Genomic DNA, 13396 nt, shown 5'->3' with positions numbered 1-13396 from the left:
GTTACATAAGACATACCCAGATCATAACATGTGTAAAATAAAACATGCATCAATAATTCAGACCCAGATTATTAGATTTATAGATCAAGCGTATGCCACATATCACAGATCAAAATCATATAGAGATACCACTATTCCAGCCTTAAGATTTTGACCCATCAATAGAACTTATCCTTCTCCTTACGCTCAGGTTCCTTCTTCATTCAGATCCAGATCTGCACCATAACCCAATCACAATATTCCAGATCTAGCACTTTATCAGATATTCGATAATTCAGAAGATGCCTTGCCAAATGATCTCCTTCCTCTTTTATAGCCTTAGTCCTTTCTCAATACCACGGTCCAAAACCATAGGATCAAAAAACTGTTCGACTAATACCATGAACCAACCATGAAAGTGCGTGAGATCAACACTTTTGGATGCAATACCACGGGCCAAAACCATAGGATCAAAAACTGTCGGACTAATACCATGAACCAACCATGAAAGTGCGTGAGATCAACACTTTTGACAAGGTACCATGGTCCAAAACCACAGGTTCAAATTCCAAGGACTAACTACCATGGACCAAAGGTAAGTTCTCTAACATATACCCACTTTTCTTTGCATGAAAGTGTGTACCATGGTCCAAAACCATAGGTTCAAATACCAAGGACTAACTACCATGGACCAAAGGTAAGTTCTCCAACATATACGCGCTTTTCCTCATAGGTTCAAATACCAAGGACTAACTACCATGGACCAAAGGTAAGTTCTCCAACATATACGCGCTTTTCCTTGCATGGAAGTGCGTGAACTCTTTCTCTTCATGAAATAAACTTTTCTCTGCATAAAAGTGCGTGAACTTTTCTCTACATGAAATAAACTTTTCTCTGCATAAAAGTTCGTGAACTTTTCTCTACGTGAAATAAAATTTTCTCTGCATATAAGTGCGTGAAATTTTCTCTACACTATAATTTATTATCTGAGATGAGTGGGTTGCCATCAAGTACAACATATGTATCATAATGCCAACAATCTCCCCCTTTGGCCTTGATGGCAACAACAACCAATCACTCTCCCCCTTTGACATCAAGGGCAAAGGGTTATGCTCCCCCTAAGAACATGCTCCCCCTGACTATAAACCAGATCTGCAAAGAAGAACCATAATCCATGGCCATGAAAGAGATAGAGACGTATTGCAGCAATATTCAGACCAGCATCCATGATCTCCTGCTGTACTTCCTCCATAATGACAACAATGCATGATATGCTCCCCCTGAACCTGTGCCATTCGATCTTTGACCAATCCGCAACCCAGCACATGTACGCATATACTTCAGATGAACCTTGCGTACAACCAACAATCATAAGAGATTCAACAACAAGATGATGCATGAACAACCCCCAGCTTTTGCCTGAGGTATTCAAAGGTCTCCCTAGGCAATGGTTTGGTGAGTATACCAACAACTTGTTCCTTAGAAGGAACATACTCCAACTTGACCTTTTGTTCAAGCACTTGTTCCCGGAGAAAGTGATACTTGATTGGTATGTGCTTGGTTTTTGAATGCATGATTGGGTTCTTTGAAATGCTGATTGCACTTGTATTATCAAATAAGATGGAGATGGGTGGTGTACAAGTGATTTGAAAATCCTGCAAGGTCTGCATCATCCAAAGGAGTTGAGTGCAGCAAGATGCAGTAGCAACATATTCTGCTTCAGCTGTAGACAAGGCAATCGAACTCTGTTTCTTGCTGAACCAAGATACTAATCTGGAACCCATAAAGAATGCACCACCACTTGTGCTTTTCCTGTCATCCACTCTTCCGACCCAATCTGCATCTGTATAGGCATGAAGTGTGAGATCTGTATCTCTAGGATACCATAAGCCATAGTTTTGAGTCCCTTGAAGATATTTGAAGATTCTGTTTACTGCCTGAAGATGAGTTTCCTTTGGATTTGCCTGAAATCTTCCAACTATTCCCACTGCATGCATGATGTCTGGTTGGGTACGTGTCAAATAAAGTAGACTTCCAATCATAGATCTGTAAGTTGGTTGATGCACTGCTGCTGATTCATCATTTGCACTGAGGTTACATCCGGTGACCATGGGTGTACATACTGGTTTTTCTTCTTCCATACCATATTTCTTCAAAATCTGCTTGAGATACTTGGTTTGAGACAAGAAGATCCCTCCTTCATTTTGTTGGATTTGCAAACCAAGAAAATATGTCAATTCTCCAAGCAAGGACATTTCAAATTCTTTCTGCATCACCAAGGAAAAGCTTTGACTCATAGATTCTTCATTGCTGCCAAAGATAATGTCATCTACATACACAACAAGTATTAGCAATTTGTCATTTTCAATTTTTATATAAAGATTGCTATCTGCTGATCCTGTTGAAAAACCTTGTTGATGAAGATATTTGTCCAAACGATAGTACCAATCCCTTGGAGCTTGTTTAAGACCATAGAAATCCTTTTTCAATCTGCATACAAGATTTGGATAATTTCCAAGAATGAAACCATCTCACTGCTCAATGTATACTTCCTCTTATAAGTCTCCATTCAGAAAGGCTGATTTCACTTCCATTTGAAATACTTTGAACTTTTGAAAGCTTGAGAGAGCAAGGAACATTCATATGGCCTCAAGTCTTGCAACAGGAGCACAAGTTTCCTCAAAATATATTCCTTCTTGCTGCGCATACCCTTCACAGACAAGTCTTGCATTGTTTCTAATTACTTCCCCATTTTCATTCAACTTATTTTTGAAGACCCATTTTGTCCCTATAACATTCTTATCCTTTGGTCTAGGAACCAACTCCCAAGTGTTGTTCTTTTCAATCTGCTCAAGTTCTTCATCCATTGCTTTGACCCAACATTCATCGTTGCATGCCTCTTTTACATTTTGTGGTTCAGTGGAGGAGTGTAATGCCAAATAGCTTGAAGCTTCTGCAATTGTTCTTCTTGTTTGTACACCTACTTCTTTCTGCCCCAAAATCTCAGATTCTGGGTGATTCTTCTGAACGTATCGGGATGGAGTCTTCTCTTCTATTCTTATCTGTTCCTCTGGTGCTCCTTGAGGTTCTTCTTCTTCATCATTCTGTCTTTGAGGGTAGTCTTCATCTTCTTCAATATTTTCATGACTTACTTGCCTAGGAATGTATCCCTTTTCATCAACCACTACATCAATGCTGTCAACAATTCTTCCAAGTCTTTTATTGTAGCACTTATATGCTTTGCTGTGTGGAGAATAACCAAGAAGAATGTCTTCATCTGCTCTAGGTTCAAGTTTGCCAAGTTTCTCATCAGTATTCAAAATATAGCATTTGATTCCAAAGATTTTGAAGTGCTTTACCGAAGGATTCTCACCATACCAGAGCTCATGAGGAGTTTGAGTGATGTTCACTCGGACATTTGTTTTGTTGAGAATAACAACTGCAGCATATGCAGCTTCACCCCAGAATGTTGCGGGAGTTCCAGACTCATCCAGCATAGCACGAGCCATTTGTTGGACTGTTCTGTTCATCCTTTCCACCACTCCATTTTGATTAGGAGTTCTAGCTGTAGAGAATTCTCTTCTTATCCCATGTTCTTCACAGAAATCGAAAAATTCATTTGAGGTAAACTCCCCACCTCTGTTAGACCTGAGGCACTTAATTTTGTTACCTGATTCATTTTCAACCAAGGCTTTGAAGGATTTGAATTTCTCGAATGCTTCGTCTTTGTGCTTCATAAGTCCTAACCAAACAAACCTGGAGAAATCGTCAATGAATAATATCAAGTATTCTTCTCCTCGAGGTGTCCTTTTCCTAAATGGACCACATACATCTGTATGGACTAGCTCAAGAGGCATGCTAGCTAATCCTTCCTTCTCTGGAAAGTTAGTTCTGGTTTGCTTTCCAAACTGACATGATTTTCATATGGTGTTGTCTGGAATTTTGCTATCTGGAAGACCACGAACTGCCTGATATTTGCATGCTTTCCTTATTTGTGAAAAGCTTAGATGCCCTAACCTCCGGTGCCATAACTAGTGTTCATCATCCTTGCTCAAATAGCATTGTTGTTGTCCTTCTTCAAATATGTATAGATTATTTGGAGTTCTTCTACCTTTGATCACTATTTTCCCTGTATCAAGATCACAAACGCTACATCCATTTGATCGAAATATTACCTCGGTTCCTTGATCGCACATCTGACTGACACTCAGAAGGTTATGCTTCAAGCCATCAACATACAAAACATTTCCAGCTTTGACCTTTTCTTTTAACTGAGCTGTGTCTTTTCCTTTTATAGCTGCTGGAGTGTCATTTCCAAAAGAAAATTTCTTTCCCTTTTCTAAAGCAGAATATGATTCAAGTTTTTCTTTATCACCTGTCATATGCTTCGAACATCCACTGTCGATGTACCATAGATTTTCCTGTCCTTCTGCATAAAAGGCTATCCCACATATTTCTGTTTGTGGTTCCTTTATTCTCCATGTTCTAGTGCTTGAGACTTGTTCCTTTGTCTGCTGAAACCTGCTCCTGCATTCAGAATCTTCATGACCAAAGTTATTGCAAATAGAACATTCAACTTCATTTTCAAGAGCCGAAAAGTTGTTATAGGTCCTTTTAGTAATCCCGATCATACTTCTTTTTTTTTGAGCTTCTCTAGTCATGATTGTTTTATATGCAACACATTGAGCTGCTTTGTGACCAAATTTATGGCAAGAGAAACATTGCCCATTGAAGAAACTTCTGCGATTATCAAATCTACTGGCCAAATGATTGTAATTTCTATTGCCATCCATTCTTGAAGCAAATTGAGAAGATTTTACCTGTGGCTGGTTGTAGCTTTTGTTCATCCTTAAGATAGATTGCCCCTGGTTTACCTGATAGTCTTTGTTCGTTCTTGATGTAATTCGTCCCTGCTTTACCTGGTGATCTCCATTGTGCTTTTGCTCATTCCTTCTTGTTGCATCAAGATAACTCTTTGAGGTGGATGCTTGAGATGTTTCTCCATTATACCCCATACATGTCTTGTTTAGCGGAGAACGCTGTACATTGATGATCTCATCCAGAGTTTCAAATCCTTTGACAAACTTAAGATTAATAGCCTTTGTTTTCTCAATTTCTTTTCTAAGGCCAACAATTTCACCTTCTAATTTTTCAAGATATTTTTCTTTTTCATCAATTTGAAATTGTAGAGTATCAATGATCATATTCTTTTCTTCTATACATGTCTTAAGTCTAGAAATCTCTTCATTAAAACTATCCACATCTATAGCATCCATGTAATCATCATCTTCAAAGGCCATTAAAAGTTTATAGTCATTACCTCTGTCATCTTCATCACTATTTGACAGACCATCACTGTCTTCATGAGTGTAGTAGCTTTTCTTATTTGCATTCTGTTTCTTTTTCCATCTAATAGGTTCCTTTCCCTTCTCGATCTTATCCTTATGAGGGCATTTGGCAGCATAGTGACCTACTCTTCCACAAGAAAAGCATTTGAAGGGTAACTTACCTCTGAACCATCCAGCACCCCGTTGAAGATTTCTGACAAAATTTGATTCTTCTTCCTCTTCTGACCCATGTCCTGATTCATAGTACTCTCCTTTACCTGAAGCCTTGAAGGCAACTTCTTTCCTATCAGATGGACCTCCATTTCTAATTTCATAAGCAGTTAGAATTCCATGTAGTTGTGACATTTTAAGATGTTGTAGATTCTCGTTTTCTTCTATAGAAGAAACTTTAGATTCAAACCTAGGTGACAAAGATCTTAGAACTTTTTCAACCACAATAGCCTCTTTTATTTCTTCACCCAAATTTTTCATACAATTAACAATCTCATCCACACGAAGAAAATAGTTAGCCACACTTTCATCATTATACATTCTGAGATTCTCATACTGAATCCTGAGGGTTTGAAGTTTTGCACGTTTTACCTGTTCATCTCCTTCGTAGCTCAAAACAATCTTGTCCCATTTTTCTTTTGCGGATTTATATTGCATAACCTTCACAAATTCAGATTGAGATGGACACCCTAGAAGAGTATTAACGGCCTTTGCATTTGTTTCATATTTCTTCTTCTCAGCTGAATCTGTAGGAGTAGTTGATGGAAAAGTATACCCTGTTTATGTAATGTCCCATACTTCTGTACCCAAAGATTGAAGATAGGCAGTAACTCTTACCTTCCAATATATGAAGTTTGTCCCATCAAAAATTGATGGCCTGATTCATGCTTCCCTCTCGTAGTTGCTCATGATGTTAGATCTTCCTTCAAGCGATCAAGCTTCTTCAGAAGGACCTGCTTTGATACCAATTGTTGGAAATAATACTGAGAGGGGGGGTGAATCAATATTATCAAATTCTTTTCAATATATCTTCCTTATTTATACTTTGAATAATTATTCAAATATTGATCATTACTTTGTATGTCAGAATCATAAAATAATGAGCAGGAACAAGAAAAGCAAATAGGCACACAAAAGAATACCAGATATAAGGTGGAAACCCAATGTGGGTGAAAACCACCTGCTGCAATATGTCTCTATCTTCTTTTAATAAGAAACTCCTTTTACAATGATTTTGTACTGGTGCAGTCCTTTACCAGTACGCAGGCTACAACCTGCAGAGAGATATAACTCTCTCTTTTGTTTTCCAGTCTCTCGTGGAAGGGAGCTACAACCCCCTACATCTTTTCTTTCAAGGACCACTTTTCATGGATTTACTAAAATTTACTTTAAAATATGTTATCTAAGCTTATGTATGATGTATTCTAAGTTAATATGAAAGAAAGAATAAGGTGATTTATTTAAATGGTATATAAAAATTATATCTAATGTTTAAATAATTGATTATTTATTTACTTATTATTTCGATAAAATAAAAATTATGATTAAGATAACTTTTAAATGTTTTTTTGGTTATTGACAAAAAACAATAGTTTTAATAAATTTATCGAGAAAGAATTTAAAGGTTTAAAAAATAAAAAATTATTGATAATTATAAATATCATATTTCTAAGTTGTGTACTTCTCATAGCTCAATTGGCAATGGCTCTAGAAATATAGTCTCACTACCTCTTCGGTACAAATCTTGTGATATCCTCCTAGTAAGGGTGAGAAGTTGCATAGCCCTACCAAAACTTACAAAAAAAATAAATATCATATTTCTAAGTTGAAAAGAATATAGATTTCTAAGGAATAAATGTAAGTCATGCCTAACTATTGTACATTTATAGTTTTTGGGGGACATCATGTAAAATAATTGTTGATCAAATTAGTGTATTCGATGTTAATCAAATATAATACATGTTTTTATTTTCTCATATTAATATTTTAATTCACAAAGCTAGTGATTCTTTCCATAGACATCAATCATCAACTAATATAACCACATGTTGATGTACATTGTTCAATACTATTTCCCACCCTTTTAACTAATAACATTTATCTCCATATCTAAAACACATTTTGATCATATCTTACACTTATGTATGCACATGTCACATGGCTATTTGAATAGTGTCTCTTGGCCCCACCACACATCGAACCATTACATCAAGGAACATGCTAGCTTAGGTGTTAAGAATTCATTAAAAATGAGTTGAGAAGCATGCAAAATCTCTAGAAACCCTTAAGTTCCACAACTTGACTATAACTAAAATAATATACATATATTTAAACTAAGCAATAAGATAATATTTAAGTGCAGGAAATATGTGATTAAAAAGATATTGTCTAAATTTATTTAACTATAATCAAAGCTTGATTTACCATGTGTGACTATGATTTAATTTATTGAATATGTAATCTAAACCATTTAATTAATATTTATATTAAATAAAATTTAAATTATTTGAATTTTTATTGAATTAAATTTTTAATAATTTTATTTTATTTCTTATTAATTTGATATTTTATAAGTGCTAAAGTGAAAACATTGAATTTTTAAATAATGTTTAAACCAATTATTTAATTGGTTATGGAAATTGATTTAACCAATTTTTTTATTCATGAGATGTAGTAAACTCTACATATAATAAGATAATATTTAATCATTTTTCTTGTTGTGCTGAATTCTATTTAGGCCTAGACCTTAGAGACTCAAAAAGTCTCAAACCTGAAGAGAAAACTTTTCCAAAAGAGAGTTTATAAACAACTAATTTTTTGCATATATACTCCCATAGTGATATTAAACATATTTTTTTTGAAAACTTCTAATATTTTGTGTATTCTCTTTGGTGTGCCCCACTTTTTAGGTGAAAGCTTCAACCATACTCTTGTTCGTGAACATGGATGAAGTGTTCGCTACAAGCCTTAGGCACATCAAACAAAATGCCATAAGTCTTCAATAACACCAAATAGATTTATTTATTTATTCCTATTTATTATTTCTATATAATAATAATTATATTTCAACTAACTTTTAAATATTTTTGTTGTTATTCCAAAAAATGTAAAACACTCCTTTTAATAATTAAAAAAACCAAATATTTAAATAATACAACATTATTCATAATTATAAATATAAATGAGTCAAATTTTTATCTTGAAAAAAATGTAGATATCTTTATAGTTTTTGGTTGACATTTTTTGAAATAATTATTCATCAAATTGTGATGTGCAATGTTAATCAAATATCATAAATGTTTTCATTTCTTCATATGATATTTTGATTAAAAAATTTGTTGATTGTTTCCATAAATATCAATCGTCAACTAAAACAACCACATGCTCATATACAATGTTCAATACTATTTTCCATCCTTTTAACTAATAAAATTTATGATCATATCTAAACCACATTCTGATCATATCTTCATGAAAATTGAACCTTGCACAATAGTGAAAATCTCCATGTTTTCGATATCCCCGACCAAAGGAGCGAGCTAGGGTTTGGAGTAGGAAGCAAGAGGAGGAGTGAGCTGAGAACCATGGAGGTGCCACTAGGAGGGAGTTCCACTCCCTCCTACAGCAACGTTGTTTCAAATAAAAGTAGAGAAATGAGCTTGAACAGATTCAGGAGACCCTGGGAGAAAGGAAAAAAATATAGACTCAACAGAATCGAAAAGAAGCAAAGATTATGTTCAGGAAGAAACTCACGGGAGGGTCAGAAGGGAGAAGATTCCAGAGGACAGCAGTCAGAAAAAAGATGGGTACAACTCTGCAGAGGGATCTTGTAAGCCCAATACTGCCACCAAACCTAGGGTGGTTCTAAATGATTCTACACTACAAGAGCATAGAGATCACATGACGACTTATGCTATTATCTTTAAGTTTATGGGCTTGTGGTGCATAGAGAAGAATGTGTATACTTGGATTAGAAATGACTGGAAACCAAAGGGAGATATAGCCTTTCATCTAGGGTCCAAGGGCTTCTTCAAAGTGGTTTTCAATAGCCTAGAGGATAAAGACAAAGTTTTTAAAGGAGGACCTTATTTCTATGCTTCTGCAGGACTCTATATGCGACCTTGGGTAATGAACATTGTCCCGGAGTGGGAGACATTCACTTCGGTCGCAGTATCGATAAGACTTTACTCCTTACCTATAGATTATTAGCTGCCTGAATCCCTGAAAGCTATAGGAAATAAATTATGACATTTTCTAAAATTTTCAGAGGCAACTCTGAGAGGGAAATATACTTCCTTCGCATGAATATGTGTGGAAATGGATTTATTAGGAGCTCTCCCGGATGAAGTGGTATTAGAAGTGTATGATGAGGAATGGGTACAGGCAATGGACTATGAATATGTCCCTTTTAGATGCCGAAAATGTCATGAACATGAACACCTTTTCAGAGATTGCCCACAAAACAAGTGGGAGGAGAATTCGAGGACCAACATACACAAAGATCTCGAAGGATACACCAAGATAGGAGGCAGAGGAAGAAGGTATCAGAAAAAATAGAGTGATGATAAAGTAGCAAGTCACAATAGTTTTTAAATTTTAGAAGAAGAAGGGGGGAAGAGTGAAAAAGATGTTACTCTGGACAATCATCCTAAAGAGATAGAAAAGGAAGACAACATGGAAATAATACAGGATAACAACAAACTATGCGAATGCATACCAAACAGCATGGAACAAAGCAAGGATCAAGAGATGACCCGTAGTGAAGTTGGGACTGAGGACCAATAGCTATATGAGATACTTGAGAGAGAGAATCTTGATCTAGAGAAATTCTTAAACCAGGGAACGAGCAAAGGGATAGACTCTCGACGAGTTTGACATAGTACAATAGCTTTTCCTCTGTCGATCTCAGATAAAAACATTAGGAAACAAAAGAAGCCATGAAAGCCATGACCATGGAGGGGTCAAATCAATGGAGGAAATATCAAGACACTCAACTAGGAACCCAGGCAAGAAAAGAGGAAAAAAGAGTCAAAATGAACTACTAATAGAGTGTGGAAAGCTCATGATCAACTCACGTAAGATGAAATACCTTACGAGTTACTCATTCAAAAACCCATCATCATGAATCTCACAACTTGGAATATCAAAGGTCTAGGAAGTAAAAGAAAGCAGAGGAATCTCAACAGTAGAATAAAAGAAGAAAACCCAGATATGGTGTTCATACGGGAAACACAATGTTCAATAGATAAAGTTTGAAAGATACATAGCAAATGCCTCAGTAAGTATGAATACCTAGAAGTAAAAGCAATAATATAGCGGGAGGGATTCCCACGCTCTAGAATCCCCAGAAATTTGACATTTTGGATGCAGAAGCATCTAGGAACTATCTTTCAATGGTTATCCAACATTTAGGTGACAAGGATATTTATATGGTTACTAACGTCTATGGTCCTCAAAATCCTAATGATAAACTCAAGCTTCTCACCTCACTAGAGGAGCTTAGATAGAGACACCTAGCAATACCCTCGATTCTGGGTGGAGATTTCAACATGATCAAATATCTTACAGAAGAAAAGGAGGCACTAGACTAATAGGCAAGGATTCTATTGTCATTCAGAACTTCCTCATCAATTTGAAGCTAGTGGATTTAGAAACAGCAAATGGGATCTTCACCTAGAATAATAAGAGGGGAGGAGCATCACAAGTTGCTTCAAAACTAGATATCTTCGTAATCTCGGAGAACCTCCTCCTCTCAAGGCCTAACTTGAATGATTTTATCCTACCTTTTGGAGGGTCGTACCACTGGCCAATTCAGCTATAAGATTCTTTTATTGGCACTCCAAGGAAAAGACCCTTTAGGTTTGAAAATGTTTGGCTTAGTCACCCTAATTTCATAGCCAACATTGATAAGTGTTGTGATGCGGGAGCATGTGAATCAGAGGGGAAGAATCTTCCAAATTATTCCGAAAATCCAAAAAAAAAATTACAGGCAAGGGAGTGGGGTCCTTTAGCCTGCAATTTCTATGCTTTCTTAGTTAAAAATAGAATAAAATTTAGCAATAAATCATGTTATTTGTAACAGAGCTTTCAAGCTTTAAATCACCTGTAAAGCATGCTTTTCTTGTATTGGATAAGGACGAGAGGGCCTATCCTTAGTTATAAATAAAATGGCAGCAAATCTCTCATCAGACAGAGGAGAGGGGCGAGTGCCTTGGTTTTACCTTGGGAATTTTTGTTCTCTCGATGTCTCTAATTTAATGACTCTGTAAATTGCTTTCATAGTTTATTGATGATGCCTTAATCTTGTTGAATGATTCTGATACTGTCTATAAATCAACGAATGTTCCTTTCCTTTCATTCATAAATATACTGCCTTGATTCTTATTAGCGATGGCACATATATCATTCTTGGTAGGGCAAGAGCGCTGGGAGTTTCGTTAATCAGCGGAGGCATTGTTGAGAGTTCATAAGCCGGAGGCGCATAACCATATTGGGCAGGACCATATCAACATCGAAAGGGGTTTAATCCACTGTTCAGCTCATAAAACCTTCCATCCAAGCCGAGAATTAGCGTGGTCAAGAGCAAGTTTCGGATCTGAGAATGAACCTTATTAACTGTAATTATATATTGTTGAGTCCAGTAAATAATAAGGTTGGAGCCGACATGATATAAATTGGAATTGATATATGTCACTGAGTCCATTATCGCGGAGACAACAAGGTTGTGATTTGCAACGACCAGTGAAATACGGAACCGGTGAAGTATAAACCCTTGCCTATAGTTGTATCGGGTCCGGAGGGAGAAGGATATTGTCGTGCGATCGCTAATTATATTATACACCGGCGAACACAATTCAAGGGCGGAATATATATCAAGCGATGTGGATTTGGCTATGCTTCGGCTAGTCCAACTGAAGTGCGAATATATAAAGCGATATGTACACATATACCAGCCGAGAATGGCATAGAGAGCAGAGGATATATATAATGTTGTCAGTCCACGATAGGCGAGTCTTGCCAATCGTAATTTGCATTATATGTTGCATGCGCCTATAGATCCGTGGACATATATATATTGTATATGTAATCCACCAAAAGAGACATCGCTTTTAAAGCCTCCTCCAAGAGCCAAGATTAATTAGTTACGTATGATATCGAGACTTGGAAATGAAACATTCGTTTAATGACTGATGCGCCCAGTCCAAAGGAAAAGGAAATTGACCAAGGCATAGAGGAACTCGCTGATAGATTGAGTAAACTGACTCTCACGCCTGCACCCTCGCCATCATTAGTGGTATCAGAGCCCACAACTGACATTGAATTGAATCTCAGGAGCAGAAGAAGGATGGCTTTCAGAGTTGGAAGAGGACGAGGACGTGGTGGAAGAGGATGACCTGCTGCAAATGCTGAACTATCGGAAACAGTGGAAGAGCTGTGAGCTAGAGTGGATGCTTTAACTTCAGATAGAAATATAGATGATGGAGATGTCAGTGAACCTGAAATGGAAGCTGCTGAAGAAGAGGAAGCTGTACAGGTTACTCCTGAGATGAGATTCTTTCAGTCAGTGCTAAAATCCATAGCCAGGCCATGGAACCAATTAGTACCAGTATATCAAGGAGGATTGAATCCAGAAGAATTGATCGACTGGATTAACAGCATGGAGAAATTCTTCGATTACGAGGAAACAGAGGATGAGAAGAAAGTAAAGTTTGCTATCACCAAGTTAAAAGGCCATGCAGCACTCTGGTGGGATGGTGTGCAGGTGGAAAGAAAGATACTTGGTAAGAAGCCAATTAAGAACTGGAGCCGAATGGTAGCAAAGTTAAGACATAAGTTATTGCCAAGCAATTATTAGCAAACATTGTTTAGACAAATGCAAAATCTTAGACAGAGAGCTTTAACAGTAAAAGAATATACAGAAGAGTTTTATAAAGTGAGCATAAGAGCGGGAGAAGCCCAAGACATAGATGAGAAGGTGGCTAGATATATGAATGGCCTCAATATGGACATTAAGGATGAGATAAGCCTGCTGTCTCCTAAAACAGTAGCGGAAGCTTATCAGATAGCACTAAAAGTGG

The sequence above is a fragment of the Pinus tabuliformis genome, chromosome Q (assembly GCF_031772625.1).
Source record: "Pinus tabuliformis cultivar Carrire ecotype Pingquan chromosome Q, CPIR1, whole genome shotgun sequence".
Lineage (NCBI taxonomy): Eukaryota > Viridiplantae > Streptophyta > Pinopsida > Pinales > Pinaceae > Pinus > Pinus tabuliformis.
This window is presented reverse-complemented; position numbering follows the sequence as displayed.